Here is a 15,630-nt window from a genome sequence, read left to right as displayed (position 1 = left end):
AGCTATCTACCTTATGTTTGGTAGTGTATATATGTCCATGCCTCTCTCTCACTTTGTCACAGCTTACCCTTCCCCCTCCCCATATCCTCAAGCCCATTCTCTAGTAGGTCTGTGTCTTTATTCCTGTCTTAACCCTAGGTTCTTCATGACATTTTTAAATCTTAAATTCCATATATATGTGTTAGCATACGGTATTTGTCTTTCTCTTTCTGACTTACTTCACTCTGTGTGACAAACTCTAGGTCTATCCACCTCATTACAAATAGCTCAATTTTGTTTCTTTTTATGCCTGAGTAATACTCCATTGTATATATGTGCCACATCTTCTTTATCCATTCCTCCAATGATGGACACTTAGGTTGTTTCCATCTCTGGGCTATTGTAAATAGAGCTGCAATGAACATTTTGGTACATGACTCTTTTTGAATTATGGTTTTCTCAGGGTATATGCCCAGCAGTGGGATAGCTGGGTCATATGGTAGTTCTATTTGTAGTTTTTTAAGGAACCTCCATACTGTTTTCCATAGTGGCTGTATCAATTTACATTCCCACCAACAGTGCAAGAGGGTTCCCTTTTCTCCATATCCCCTCCAGGATTTATTGTTTCTAGATGTTTTGATGATGGCCATTCTGACTGGTGTGAGGTGATATCTCATTGTAGTTTTGATTTGCATTTCTCTAATGACTTTTGTTGTTGAGCATTCTTTCATGTGTTTGTTGGCAGTCTGTATATCTTCTTTGGAGAAATGTCTGTTCAGGTTTCCTGCCCATTTTTGGATTGGGTTGTTTGTTTTTTTGTTATTAAGCTGCATGAGCTGCTTATAAATTTTGGAGATTAATCCTTTTTCAGTTACTTCTTTGCAAATATTTTCTCCCATTCTGAGGGTTGTCTTTTGGTCTTGTTTATGGTTTCCTTTGCTGTGCAAAAGCTTTGAAGTTTCATTAGGTCCCATTTGTTTATTTTTGTTTTTATTTTCATTACTCTAGGAGGTGGGTCAAAAAGGATCTTGCTGTGATTTATGTCATAGAGTGTCCTGCCTATGTTTTCCTCTAGGAGTTTCATAGTTTCTGGTCTTACATTGAGGTCTTTAATTCATTTTGAGCTTATTTTTGTGTATGGTGTTAGGGAGTGATCTAATCTCATACTTTTACATGTACCTGTCCAGTTCTCCCAGCACCACTTACTGAAGAGGCTGTCCTTTCTCCACTGTACATTCCTGCCTCCTTTATCAAAGATAAGGTGACCATATGTGCGTGGGTTTATCTCCGGGCTTTCTATCCTGTTCCATTGATCTATCTTTCTGTTTTTGTGCCAGTACCATACTGTCTTGATTACTGTAGCTTTGTAGTATAGTCTGAAGTCAGGGAGCCTGCTTCTTCCAGCTCCATTTTTCATTCTCAAGATTGCTTTGGCTATTCGGGGTCTTTTGTGCTTCCATACAAATTGTGAAATTTTTTGTTCTGGTTCTGTGAAAAATGCCCGTGGTAGTTTGATAGGGATTGCATTGAATCTGTAGATTGCTTTGGGTAGTAGAGTCATTTTCACAATGTTGATTCTTGCAATCTGAGAACATGGTATATCTCTCCATCTATTCGTATCATCTTTAATTTCTTTCATCAGTGTCTTATAATTTTCTGCATAAAGGTCTTTTGTCTTCTTAGGTAGGTTTATTCCTAGATATTTTATTCTATTTGTTTCAATGGTAACTGGGAGTGTTTTCTTGATTTCACTTTCAGATTTTTCATCATTAGTGTATAGGAATGCCAGAGATTTCTGTGCATTAATTTTGTATCCTGCTACTTTACCAAATTCATTGATTAGCTCTAGCAGTTTTCTGGTAGCATCTTTAGGATTCTCTATGTAGAGTATCATGTCATCTGCAAACAGTGACAGCTTTACTTCTTCTTTCCCAATTTGGATTCCTTTTATTTCCTTTTCTTCTCTGATTGCTGTGGCTAAAACTTCCAAAACTATGTTGAATAAGAGTGGTGAGAGTGGGCAACCTTGTCTTGTTCCTGATCTTAGTGGAAATGCTTTCAGTTTTTCACCATTGAGGACGATGTTGGCTGTGGGTTTGTCATATATGGCCTTTATTATGTTGAGGAAAGTTCCTTCTATGCCTACTTTCTGGAGGGTTTTTATCATAAATGGGTGTTGAATTTTGTCAAAAGCTTTCTCTGCAACTATTGAGATGATCATACGGTTTTTCTCCTTCAGTTTGTTAAAATGGTGTATGACGTTGATTGATTTGCGTATATTGAAGAATCCTTTCATTCCTGGAATAAACCCCACTTGATCATGGTGTATGATCCTTTTAATGTGCTGTTGGATTCTGTTTGCTAGTATTTTGTTGAGGATTTTTGCATCTATGTTCATTAATGATATTGGCCTGTAATTTTTTCTTGTGACATCCTTGCCTGGTTTTGGTATCAGGGTGATGGTGGCCTCGTAGAATGAGTTTGAGAGTGTTCCTCCCTCTGCTATATTTTGGAAGAGTTTGAGAAGGATAGGTGTTAGCTATTCTCTAAATGTTTGATAGAATTCGCCTGTGAAGCCATCTGGTCCTGGGCTTCTGTTTGCTGGAAGATTTTAAATCACAGTTTCAATTTCAGTGCTTGTAATTGGTCTGTTAATATTTTCTGTTTCTTCCTGATTCAGTCTTGGCAGGTGGCGCATTTCTAAGAATTTGTCCATTTCTTCCAGGTTGTCCATTTTATTGTCATAGAGTTGCTTGTAGTCATCTCTCATGACCTTTTGTATTTCTGCAGTGTCAGTTGTTATTTCTCCTTTTTCATTTCTAATTCTATTGATTTGAGTCTTCTCCCTTTTTTTCTTGATGAGTCTGGCTAATGGTTTATCAATTTTGTTTATCTTCTCAAAGAACCAGTTTTCAGTTTTATTGATCTTTGCTATCGTTTGCTTCATTTCTTTTTCATTTATTTCTGATCTGATTTTTATGATTTCTTTACTTCTGCTAACTTTGGGGTTTTTTTGTTCTTCTTTCTCTAATTGCTTTAGGTGCAAGGTTAGGTTGTTTATTCGAGATGTTTCCTGTTTCTTAAGGTAGGATTGTATTGCTATAAACTTCCCTCTTAGAACTGCTTTTGCTGCATCCCATAGATTTTGGGTCATCGTGTCTCCATTGTCATTTGTTTCTAGGTATTTTTAAATTTCCTCTTTGATTTCTTCAGTGATTACTTCGTTATTAAGTAGTGTATTGTTTAGCCTCCATGTGTTTGTATTTTTTACAGATCTTTTCTTGTAATTGATATCTAGTCTCATAGCATTGTGGTCGGAAAAGATACTTGATACAATTTCGATTTTCTTACATTTACCAAGGCCTGATTTGTGACCCAAGATATGATCTATCCTGGAGAATGTTCCATGAGCACTAGAGAAAAATGTGTATTCTGTTGTTTTTGGATGGAATGTCTTATAAATATCAATTAAGTCCATCTTGTTTAATGTATCATTTAAAGCTTGTGTTTCCTTATTTATTTTCATTGTGGATGATCTGTCCATTGGCGAAAGTGGGGTGTTAAAGTCCCCTACTATGAATGTGTTGCTGTCGATTTCCCTTTTATGGCTGTTAGTATTTGCCGTATGTATTGAGGTGCTCCTATGTTGGGTGCATAAATATTTACAATTGTTATATCTTCTTCTTGGATCGATCCCTTGATCATTATGTAGTGTCCTTTTTTGTCTCTTCTAATAGTCTTTATTTTAAAGTCTATTTTGTCTGATATGAGAATTGCTACTCCAGCTTTCTTTTGGTTTCCATTTGCATGAAATATCTTTTTCCATCCCCTTACTTTCAGTCTGTATGTGTCTCTAGGTCTGAAGTGGGTCTCTTGTAGACAGCATGGGTCTTGTTTTTGTATCCATCCAGCCAAACTCTGACTTTTGGTGGGAGCATTTAGTCCATTTACATTTAAGGTAATTATCGATATGTATGTTCCTATTCCCATTTTCTTAATTGTTTTGGGTTCGTTATTGTAGGTCTTTTCCTTCTCTTGTGTTTCTTGCCTAGAGAAGTTCCTTTAGCAATTGTTATAGAGCTGGTTTGGTAGTGCTGAACTCTCTCAGCTTTTGCTTGTCTGTAAAGGTTTTAATTTCTCCAACAAATCTGAATGAGATCCTTGCTGGGTAGAGTAATGTTGGTCGCAGGTTTTTCTCCTTCATCACTTTAAATATGTCCTGCCAGTCCCTTCTGGCTGGCAGAGTTTTCTCTGAAAGATCAGCCATTAACCTTATGGGGATTCCCTTATGTGTTGTTGTTTTTCCCTTGCTGCTTTTAATATGTTTTCTTTGTATTTAATTTTTGACAGTTTGATTAATATGTGTCTTGGGGTATTTCTCCTTGGATTTATCCTGTATGGGACTCTCTGTGCTTCCTGGACTTGATTAACTATTTCCTTTTCCATATTAGGGAAGTTGTCAACTATAATCTCTTCAAATATTTTCTCAGTCCCTTTCTTTTCCTCTTCTTCTTCTGGAACCCCTACAATTTGAATGTTGGTGCATTTAATATTGTCCCAGAGGTCTCTGAGACTTTCCTCAGTTCTTTTCATTCTTTTTTCTTTATTCTGCTCTGCAGTAGTTATTTCCACTATTTTATCTTCCAGGTCACTTATACGTTTTTCTGCTTCAGTTATTCTGCTATTGATCCCATCTAGAGTATTTTTAATGTCATTTATTGTGTTGTTTATCATTGTTTGTTTCATCTTTAGTTCTTCTAGGTCCTTGTTAAATGTTTCTTGCATTTTGTCTATTCTATTTCCAAGATTTTGGATCATCTTTACTATCATTATTCTGATTTCTTTTACAGGTAGACAGCCTATTTCCTCTTCATTGTTAGGTCTGGTGGGTTTTTATCTTGCTCCTTCATCCGCTGTATGTTTTTGTGTCTTCTCATTTTGCTTATCTTACTGTGTTTGGGGTCTCCTTTTTGCAGGCTGCAGTTTCGTAGTTCCCATTGTTTTTGGTGTCTGTCCCCAGTGGCTAAGGTGGTTCAGTGGGTTGTGTAGGCTTCCTGGTGGAAGGGACTAGTGCCTGTGTTCTAGTGGATGAGGCTGGATCTTGTCTTTCTGGTGGGCAGGTCCACACCTGGTGGTGTGTTTTGGGGTGTCTGTGGACTTATTATGATTTTAGGCAGCCTCTCTGCTAATGGGTGGGGTTGTGTTCCTGTCTTGCTAGTTGTTTGGCATATGGTGTCCAGCACTGTAGCTTGCTGGTCGTTGAGTGAAGCTGGGTGCTGGTGTTGAGATGGAGATCTCTGGGAGATTTTCACCATTTGATATTATGTGCAGGTGGGAGGTCTCTTGTGGACCAATGTCCTGAATTTGGCTCTCCCACCTCAGAGGCACAGCACTGACTCCTGGCTGTAGCACCAAGAGCCTTTCATCCACACGACTCAGAATAAAAGGGAGAAAAAGTAGAAAGAAAGAATTAGTAGAAGTATAAAGAAAGAAAGAAAGAAAGAAAGAAAGGAGGGAGGGAAGGAGGGACGGAAGGAGGGAGGGAGGGAGGGAGGGAGGATGGAAGGAGGGAAAAAAGAAAGAAGATAAAGTAAAATAAAATAAAGTAAGATAATATATAATAAAGTTATTAAAATAAAAAAAAATTAAGAGAAAAAAAACGGATGGATAGAGCCCTAGGACAAATGGTGGAAGCATAGTTATACAGACAAAATCTCACATAGAAACATACACATACACACTCAGAAAAAGAGTAAACGGGGAAAATATAAATCTTGCTCTCAAAGTCCACCTCCTCAATTTGTGATGATTTGTTGTCTAAAGGAGGGAAGGAAGGAAGGAAAGAACGAAGATAAAGTAAAGTAAAATAATTAAAATAAAAAGTAATTATTAAAAAAAATTAAAAAAAAACAAAAAACGGACAGAGAGAACCCTTGGACAAATGGTGGAAGCAAAGCTATACAGACACAATCTCACACAGAAGCATACACATATACACTCACAAAAAAGGAAAAAGGGAAAAAAATCATAAATCTTGCTCTCAAAGTCCACCTCCTCAATTTGGGATGATTCGTTGTCTATTCATGTATTCCACAGATGCAGGGTACATCAAATTGATTGTGGAGCTTTAATCCGCTGTTTCTGAGGCCGCTGGGAGAGATTTCCCTTTCTCTTCCTTGTTCTCACAGCTCCAAGGGGCACAGCTTTGGATTTGGTCCCGCCTCTGCGTGTAGGTCACCGGAGGGCGTCTGTTTTTCGCTCAGACAGGATGGGGTTAAAGGAGCAGCTGATTCGGGGGCTCTGGCTCACTCAGGCTGGCGGGGAGGGAGGGGCACGGAGTGCGGGGCGAGCCCGCGGCGGAAGAGGCCGGCGTGACGTTGCACCTGCCTGAGGCGCGCCGTGCGTTTTCCCAGGGGAGTTGTCCCTGGATCCCGGGACCCTGGCAGTGGCAGGCTGCACAGGCTCTCCGGAAGGCGGGGTGTGGATAGTGACCTGTGCTCGCACACAGGCTTCTTGGTGGCGGCAGCAGCAGCCTTAGCGTCTCATGCCTGTCTCTGGGGTTCGCGCTTTTAGCCGCGGCTCCCGCCCATCTCTGGAGCTCCTTTAAGCAGCGCTCTTAATCCCCTCTCCTCACGCACCAGGAAACAAACAGGGAAGAAAACGTCTCTTGCCTCTTCGGCAGGTCCAGACTTTTCCCCGGACTCCCTCCCGGCCAGCTGTGGCGCACTAACCCCCTGCAGGCTGTGTTTATGCCGCCAACCCCAGTCCTCTCCCTGCGCTCTGACCGAAGCCCGAGTCTCAGCTCGCAGCCCCGCCAGCCCCGAAGGGTAAGCAGACAAGCCTCTCAGCTGGTGAGTGCCGGTCGGCCCTGATCCTCTGTGCGGGAATCTCCTCGCTTTGCCCCGCACCCCTGTTGCTGTGCTCTCCTCCGCGGCTCCAAAGCTTTCCCCCTTCGCCACCCGCAGTCTCCGCCCGCGAAGGGGCTTCCTAGTGTGTGGAAACCATTCCTCCTTCACAGCTCCCTCCCACTGGTGCAGGTCCCGTCCCTATCCTTTTGTCTCTGTTTATTCTTTTTTCTTTTGCCCTACCCAGGTACGTGGAGGGTTTCTTGCCTTTTGGGAGGTCTGAGGTCTTCTGCCAGCGTTCAGTAGGTGTTCTGTAGGAGTTGTTCCACTTGTATTTCTGTGTGTATCTGTGGGGAGAAAGGTGATCTCCTCGTCTTACTCTTCCGCCATCTTCCCGGAAGCCCTCCATTTGTATTATTTTTTGATTCCACATATAAGTGATATCATATAGTATTTATCTTTCTCTGTCTGACATTTCACTAAGCATCATATTCTCTAGGTCCATCCACATTGCTGCAAATGACAATATTTCATTTTTTTATGGCTAATATTCCATTGTATATGTACATACCACGTCTTCTTAATCTAGATGATTGCCAGGGCTGGGAAGGCAGCCGATTGCATTGTGTTAAAGCTCTCGTGACTGATGTTGTTAGCTTGCCACCCCTTCCCTGCAAAAAAGGTCCTTTCTCATACTGAGCTGCAGTCTTCCTTTTGGAAGCTGCAATCTTCCACATGGAACTTGGTCTTTTTCTTTCACTCTAGTCCCCTGCAGCATAGGTCTAGTCCCTCTCCTGAAGGGTGTCACTACAGTTCCTGGAGGAGAATGCTCCTGACTTTCTCTGCCCCATGGTCCATCCCGTGGGGTTCCTCAGGTGAACTTTCTGTGTCATCCATTATTCCTCACAGAACCTGAGTTCCACAGCCACATCACCCTAAATGCCTTCACTTGAACCTCTCTAGGTTGTAAATTTTCTGTTTAAATTATGGTATCCATAGTAATAAAAATGTAAGTGAAAATAAGAGGCCATTTAAAACTCGGACTTGCAAATGTTTAAAAAAATTAATTCTCAGAGCTTGGGGAGGGTGAGATACGATATTAAAAGTAAAAACTTGTTAGATTTTTCTTGAAATCATTTGTGTCACAAGAACAATGAAACTATTAGTAATGTAATCTCTTGGTCCATTCATGTAGCTTCAAATGGCATTATTTCATTCTTTTTAATGGCTGAGTAATATTCCACTGTATATATGTACCACATCTTCTTTATCCATTCATCTGTCAGTGGACATTTAGGTTGTTTCCATGTCTTGAGTATTGTAAATAATGCTGCTCTGAACATAGGAGTGCATGTATCTTTTCAGATTATAGTTTAATTATAATTATATTATATAATTATCATATTATGTAAGTATATAATTATATATACTTATATAATATAATTATATACTTACATAATATAATTTAATTATTATATTATATAATTATAATTACAAATATAATTATATTTAATTTAATTATAATTATAACCAAGAGCGGGGTTGCTGGATCATATGGCAACTCTATTTTTAGTTTTTTGAGGAATCTCCATACTGGTTTCTTTTTTGTTTTTTAATTAAAAAATTTTTTTTGGCCATGCTGTGCAGCTTGTGGGATCCCGGTTCCCTGACCAGGAATTGAACCCAGACCGTGGCAGCAAAAATGCTGAGTCCTAACCACTGAACTACCAGGAATTTCTCTGTTTTCCATAGTGGCTGCATGCACCAATTTACATTCCCACCAACAGTGTGAGAGAGTTCCCTTTTTCCACACCCTCTCCAACATTTATTATTTGTAGACTTTTTAGTGATGGCCATTCTTACTGGTGTGAGGTGGTACCTCATTGTGGTTTTGATTTGCATTTCTCTAATAATTAGCGATGATGAGCATCTTTTCCTGTGCCTATTGGCCATCTTTATTCCTGACCACTGATTTAAAGCTGACTTGAATGCCTTTGAGGATCAAAGTGGAGTCACTGATCACTTCTTCTAAAGTAAGGGGTAAAATTTGCACCATCTTTTCTAATTGGATAACTCCTATTTTAGGGAAAAATGTTAGTAATGAGTCATTTATACCTAGAGGAAGCTTCTCGAAGTAGGATGGGTAGTCTTGTTTTTGAGAGATGTACATGGTCTACGAGTAACACTATCGGCTTGGTGGTGTTTGGTTAAACTCTTGTATGTCTCTTATGAGCATTCTTAAGATGCAAGTCACTGTGTTTTGGAGACAGAGGCAAGTTAATTCCTGGCTTCCTGTTCAAGAAGTACAGTCTTGGGGATGCACATAGTGTCCTTGGAAAGACCAGGGTTGTTGACAGCTGTTGGGACTGCTCAGGGGAGTCTGCATTTTTAATTAAAATTTTTATTTTGAGATAGTTATAGATTCATATACAGCTGTAAGAAATAATACAGAGACACCTGGACTCTTTAACCAGTTTCCCCCAATGGTAACATTTTGCATTATTATTTGCAAATATATTATCGTACAGTATCCCAACTTTATCCCATGGATACAGTCAAACTACAGAACTCTTCCAACACCACAAGAATCCTCTATTTTGCCCTTTTATAGTCACACTCATTTCCCTTCCACCCCACCATCTCCGTAACCCCTGGCAATCACTAATCTGTTTTCCATTTCCATAATTCTGTCATTTCAAGGATGTTACATAAATAGAATCACAAAGTATGTACGAAAGGCATCTAGTTTTTCACATTAAGTATAATGCTAGCTGTGGGTTTTTTGTACCTGCTCTTGTGGAAGTTCTCTTCTCTTTTTCTATTTTTCCGAGCATTTTTACGACGCTGAATTTTGTTGAATGTGCTTATTCTATGTTGATTTATATGTTTGTGTTTTTTCTTTAGTTTGTTAATGTCATGGTTTATATTGATTGATTTTTGAATATTAAACAAGGACTGCATCCCTGGGGAAAAAAACCCATTTGCTCATGGTGTGTAACGATTTTTATATATTGCTGAATTCTATTTGCTGATACTTTTGCACCTATATTCATAAGGGATATTGGTTTGTAGTTTTCTTTTTTATTCTGTGTTTCTCTGGTTTTGCATCAGCAATACTGTCTTCACAAGTCAATTGGAAAGTGTTCTGTCCTATTTTCTGGAAGAGATTATGTAGAATTGGTGTTAATTCTTCCTTAAACGTTTGGTAGAGCTCTCCAGTGAAACCATCTGGGCCTGGAGATTTCTTTTTTGGGAATATTTGAATTTGAATTAAATATCCTTAATAGTTACAGGGCTATTCAAATTATTTATTTCCTATTGGGTGAGTTGTGGTAATTTGTGTTTTTCAAGGAACTTGTCCCTTTCATTTAAGGCAAATTTATGTGTGTAGAGTTGTTTGGAGTATTCCCTTACTTTCTCTTTGATGCCTGCAAGGTCTATAACGAGATCCCTTGTTTTGTACCTGACACTGGTAATTGGTGTCTTCTCTCTTTACTTTCTTTGTCAGTCATGCTAGCAGTTTGTCTATTATATTGATCTTTTCAAAGAACTAGCCCTTTGTTTTCACCTTATTATAGCAAGGGTGGAAGTCTAGGACCCCATTTGGCCTTTGCTGATGTGGATGTGGGGGAAGCCACAGTTTCTTCTGGGGTGTTTGGCTGGAGCATAGCCATTACTGTCTAAACTTATTTTGTCCTTCTAGGCTCCTGCTTCCTGGTTTTTTGGTTAACAACAAAAGACAACAGGCTTTTGCTGGGCTCCAAGTCTGGATCAATGAGACAAAGAGAAAATCCAGGGAACTCACCATCATGGCATTCCTTGGGTCCCTAGATTCCTAGCCCATCTGCCTCTTCTCTCAGCCTTTCAGAGTCTTCTTATGTTTGTTTATATGTAAAGTCAGGATTTTTGGTGGTATTATACTAGCAGGAGAAACAGGGAAAATTATATCTACTCCATATTCTTGAAAGCAGAAGTCTCCAGAAATCTTTTTTTAGTAGATTTTTGAGGAAGCAGTTCCAATGGTCAACAATATCAGATACTTGTCAATGGTAATGAATGCAGAAGCTTGATCGTGTACCTTGACTATCAGCCCATTGTTGAGTAACTCTTGGGTTAAAAGTGTACCATTATCAGATTACAGATGTCCCAGAAAGCCAAACTCATGGTTAATTTCAAGGGCCAAACTTCCTTTGTGGGTGTCCTTGACTGCCAGAGGGATTGAGTGTTGTGAATCCACTTACGTATTTTTTTACTTGGTGAGTGGGGCTCTGAATTTTTGGAGGGATTGTGGAGGTGAGATGACATGGCATTCAGGGCTATAGAGACTGAGGTGTCTGACTAGCCCATTGTGGCAGACAGACTCTAAGGTGGACCCCCATGACCTCCACCTCCTGGTTTTCAGAAACTGCAGGAGAATGAGACTAGAATCTAGGAGGCAAGGGCAGCTGCTAGCTGACATCTAGAAAGAAACTGGGGACACAGACCTACAACTGCAAAGAAATGAATCCTGCCAACAACCTGAGGGAGCTTGGGAGTAGATTCTTCCCCCTTCCAGCCTCCAGATAAGGATGCATCCTGACAGACACTGTGAGTGCAGCCTTGTGAGACCCTGAGCAGGGGATCCAGTTAAGCCATGCCTGGACTTCCGACCCTTAGAAACTGCAATAGTAAATGTGTGGTGTTACAAGCTACTACATTTGTGGTAATCTGTTACATAGCAATAGATAACAAATAGACCGACCAAGAGGACATTATCTATGAAGTGAAAGCTTTGGACATCAGAAGGTAGAGGCACTCACAATAAACTCTGACTCACCTATTCCTGGCAAAGGGCAGGTACGTTTATGTACCCATGTTGCGAACAAATATTGGAAACCTTAGTGGCATGCTGGGAGAGGCTGCTCTGTGTCTTGGTAGCCTCATCTGAAAGTGGAGATAATTTTAATATGTACTTCATAAGGTGGTTGTAAGTATAGGGGCTGGCCTAGTTCATGGTGTGTGGCTCAATGAAGGTAGCTGTTGCAGTCTTAATGTTTCAATGAGCTCACATTTCTGTCAACACCCTCAAATTATAATGGTGATTGATTTGCAGACACTCTCCCAACTAATCAGTCTTTCAAAGGTTTCCCCAGGATCAAAGCATCGTTTGGTCTACATTCTCACAGAACAAAGCAACATTTCTTGTTTTCCTACAGCCACCACCCAACAAAAATTCCAAACAAACCAAGTCTTCCAAGTCACTCCTCTAATCAGCCCTGGGCTTCTCTGCAGAAAGAACGACTTTTCTAGTTAATGAGGGCTTCGGTGAAGGGTTCATTAAGTTTTTTCTTCCAACAAAACAATACTGTCCCCATGAAACAGGCTCTTGAATTTCATTATTCGCTCCCTGGATAAAGAGGGGAAACTGAAGTTCTGAGACATGGCCTGAAGGCCCTTTGGGGGCGTGGGCATCCTGAGCCCCAGTCCCTTTAACTCGGAAATGCTGGGGATTTAAGCCAGCGCGGGGCGCGCATTAATTTCAGCCCATGAACAGATTGAAATCATCCTGTTTAAACAAACCATTCTAACTGCCGGAAAGGATCGGTATAACAGGGGCCAGGACAGGGGCAAGCCCTGGGTGAGGAGGACCTCTCTCCGGCCGGGCCCCTCCCACGCCCGCAGCGGCCGCCGAGTGCCACATCAGCGCCCGGGCTGCACTTCCAGGTTCCTCTTGAGGATGGAGCGAGCTGGCCCGGCGGGCGGGGGGCGGGCCCAAGGACCTAGGGAGTGGCGGGCCTGCCGGCCAATAGGCGGCAAGCGAGGAGCCCCGGAGACCAATGAGCTGGAGCTTCTGCTAGCCGTGGCCGCCGAGGCTCGTGCCCCGCCGGAGAACCAGATGAGGCACATCTGGACAGCTGCGCTGAGGAACTGTGCGGCCCCTTCGCGGGCCCGACGTCAGCTGATCACGTCCCCCACGTCCTCTCCTTTGAGCCACTTATTTATTCACTTTTCCAAAGAAGCAACCAGGAATCCAAGTTTAAAACTTTTTTCGCCCTAATGCGAGACGGGGCCAGATCCCATCCAACACACAGTTTAACTTTCATGGGGCTCTGGGATCAAAAGGACAGAAACAGCAACAGCAAAAGCCCAGCCGCTGTCTGATTTAAAACTGGCAAAGTGGGAAAAATAGCGTTGAGTAAGACCGAGTTGGGTAAGTTTTGGTTACGTGCTGGATGGATATCTTACTTCTCCCGCTGTGATCTCTACCCTGCGTCTTTTTGCTGTTCTCACTAAGCCTTCTCATCAGGGAGAGAAAAATATCGCTTGCTGCCACAAACTGCACAGAACCTCGTTTCCTTTTCTTCTGCTTTGCTAACATTTTAATGTAATTTAATTAAATTTAATTTTGGGGTTATCTGTATGCTATTTAAAAATTTTCTGGGAACAGAAATTTAACTGTTATCCTGTAAAAAGCCTCTCCTAACTTCAAAGTTGAATCTATTGATACATTTATTTTTCTATTTTCTTTCTGTGAGAACAGGTATACATTTGTAAAGCCGGAATTTTTATCCATCCCCCCTCCCTGTTGTTTTTAAAGTATTTATTTATTTGGTTGCGCTGGGTCTTAGTTTCGGGAGGCTGGCTCCTTAGTTGCAGCATGCAAACACTTAGTTATGGCATGCATGTGGGATCTAGTTCCCTGAGCAGGCATCGAACCCAGGGCCCCTGCATTGGGAGCATGGGGTCTTAACCACTGCACTACCACGGAAGTCCCCCCCTGTTTCGTCAGAAGATTGAAAAGTTATCTGGCTTATTCAGAATTAACAAAACTTTTGCTTCCTTTAATGGGATATTTAATATTAAATTATTTAAATCCTGAATTATATAGGTAATTACTGTTTCACTTACATGTGAATGTAGCTCAATGTCTTTTCTATATTCTCCTTTTCTTAGTGGTAGGGCCAAATTCCTTGATGATTGTTAAAAAACCACACTAAACGTGATAGACCACTGTGTGCATCAATAAGCTTATAATTATATTATTACCCCCATAATTCTATCAGAGTAATATTCAGAGTGCTGTTAGATGTTTGTGCTTGCACATAATTCTGGTATATATTTCAGGACTTTAAAATGGAAATGATGGCAAGTACTGAGCTAGGTGAATGGCCAGAGGCCCATTCCATCCCAAACATCTATAATTGTCTCTGTTTAAGCAATGTTTTAGATTTGAGACTTTATCATATGTTATTTACTCTTGTGGCAGTTGTGGCCAGAATTGATCTTTAATTTTTGACTTAGAAAGCAGTAGGTGCCATAATTGCAAGTTGCAAAGTGTGTTTTTGATTCAGAAAGGCACTGCACACTGTGAGTGGAAGAGGTGAAGTGGTTTTCAGGGATGTAGGGTTAGAAGGAACAGTGTTGCAGAGAATCAGTATAAAGAGCCAGCTGGCCTGGTTCAATTTAAAACCCTCCCGTTTGACCTTGGGTAGGTTACTCAGCCCATCATACCTCAGTTCTCTCCTTTGTACGTGCCGATAATAGCACCTATCTCATGGGATTGTCTTGAAAACTAGGTGAGTTAACGCGCATTAAACCCTTGGTTCTGGCACAGAGTTAGTCTTTGCAGTTGTGCACACTCTTCATTGCCGTCCTTTTTGGCTTCCCCTGCTGCGCTTGTTTTCAAAGCCAGCATTTTGACTTCTACACTAGCAACTAGTGTTTACTGAGTGCAGACCCCTTGTTAATTGGGCATTGTATATGGCTGTAAAGGAGAGAGTTTGGAGAGGGGAGTGAGATAGAATTTATCAAGTGCCTTAGAAAGACCTAGAGGGCTCTGGGAAAGAGGATCTTTCCCTCTGGGAAAGAGGATGGTTTCAAGAAAGGGTTGGCATTTCTGGAAGAGGATTTTGCCAAATGGCTTTGGTTGAGGGGAAAGGGATCATAGAACAGAAGGTGGCAGGCACTCCAGGAGGAAGGGAAAGCATGGGCAAAAATGCACTGAGGCTGAAAAGTGTGAATTTCTCCTGGGCGGATGTTGGGTTGTGATGCGGGATAATCTGTGACAGCTTAGTAGGTGGAAAGGTTGGAAAAGTGGGAGGGTAGGAGAGGGCGGCATGGAGAGCCTCTCTGTGGGGAAGGAGAGGCTTGGGAAGTAAGATTGGTAGAGGGTCACAAGCTGAACTTGCAGCAGTTACATAGTTGGAGGTGTTTCTGGAATGATCCATCTCTCAGTTTCTCCCCCTTGCCCAGCATACTCTTCCTGATCTGCTCCACTGCTTCAGTGACCCCCACCTCAGGGCCTTGCAGGACTGACCAGTGAGGCTCAGCTCCACTTTTTGGACTCACTCTGTGGTGCCTGTCTTGGAGCTCTGCTGAAGTGGTCTGGCATCCTGGACTATTACCGAGGCTACATTTCAGAAACAGATCATGCCCTAAAGTCTTTGACATGGATGTGATTGTTGCACCTGCACCCCTCCCCAACCCCTACACACACACAGTGTGTGCCAAAAAGCCCTTTTTCATGCTGCTCAGAGAATCGAGCATTCACATGCTAATACTTATAACTTTAGGATGCACAAGTATTAAAGTAGATGAGACCTGTAGTATGCACCTAAGTGACAAGTCAGTTTGGAGAGCTCTGCTTTCTCTTCCTCGAGAGCACTGTGCTGTGTCAGAGAGAACCTGAGTCTGGCCCTGATGCTGCCGTGGACCACCTGCATGTCCTTGGGCAAGACATTGAGCCATTATGGCCCTCTCTGTGCCATCATCTGTAAAATGATCTCTAAGATCCCTCTTCCGTTGGATGATCTTTTATTTCTTTTCC

General features: G+C 41.5%; 1 protein-coding gene across 3 annotated transcripts in view; it reads left to right on the top strand.

Moving 5' to 3' along the window:
- Positions 1-6,423: 6,423 nt before the first annotated feature.
- Positions 6,424-15,630, top strand: part of TMEM45A (transmembrane protein 45A) — a 116,589-nt gene continuing 107,382 nt past the window's right edge. Inside the window, exon 1 of one of the 3 annotated variants that reach the window (XM_032631627.1) lies at positions 6,424-6,806. The gene's annotated coding sequence lies outside the window, so the exon portion shown is untranslated. Of the gene's footprint in view, positions 6,807-12,642; positions 13,015-15,630 lie in introns of those variants that run through there. The other 2 variants (XM_032631629.1, XM_032631626.1) reach the window with 2 other exon arrangements.

This window comes from Phocoena sinus, chromosome 4 (genome assembly GCF_008692025.1).
Source record: "Phocoena sinus isolate mPhoSin1 chromosome 4, mPhoSin1.pri, whole genome shotgun sequence".
Taxonomy (NCBI): domain Eukaryota; kingdom Metazoa; phylum Chordata; class Mammalia; order Artiodactyla; family Phocoenidae; genus Phocoena; species Phocoena sinus.
The sequence above is the reverse complement of the archived record's forward strand: the minus strand, read 5'-3'. Positions and strand labels throughout refer to the sequence as shown.